The following is a 710-nucleotide window of genomic DNA, read 5'->3' as shown; positions in this document are numbered from 1 at the left end:
CCCACATAGGACTCCTCTGTTTGGGGGTATGGCGCGGTGTCACTTGCCCGACTGGATGCCCTTCCTGAAGTCAAGCCCGGTTCAACTCAGGGACACGAACGCACGGCCTCCAGTCTCATCCTCAACCCTCATCCTCAATGTGTGTCATATATGTTGACTAGCGCACACACATGAGGCTGGTTTGCTTGGGGGCAGGGAGGTTTGTGGAGCTGCTGGTCTTACGAAGCATGAGAACTGTTTGTGAAGGTTTCAGTCGCTGTTGTGTCCTTGAGGTGTTGTATGTATTTGTGGTTGTTCATTTGTCTGCTTCGAGTAGTTTGTTGCGATTTTTAGACTGAAGTAATACCAGTAAGGTAAATTGCGTGTAATGAATCTGGCGACCGTGGTACTGACCTGCTTGACCTTGTCTATGCGGGGTTGGTGTATGTATCCCATACAGCTGTAGTATATAGCAAAATTGGTTATATTGTATGGCATATATTTGATATCTGCTTACAATTATGTGGGCTTCTTCCAAAAGGTTTTATTGGCTTTACACGTAGTACATTCTATAAGTTGAAGATGATGTTATCTGAGAGGTGTACCCAAAGATATTTATATAATTAGATGGATATAATTTGCAATATGTAAGTGTATTGAATGGTTGTGTCGATCTGGTGAGCCGAAACACTGGAATGCTTTATTTCTGTTCAAGGAAATCTATATCTAGC

This window comes from Penaeus monodon, chromosome 23, assembly GCF_015228065.2.
Source record: "Penaeus monodon isolate SGIC_2016 chromosome 23, NSTDA_Pmon_1, whole genome shotgun sequence".
Lineage (NCBI taxonomy): Eukaryota > Metazoa > Arthropoda > Malacostraca > Decapoda > Penaeidae > Penaeus > Penaeus monodon.
This window is presented reverse-complemented; position numbering follows the sequence as displayed.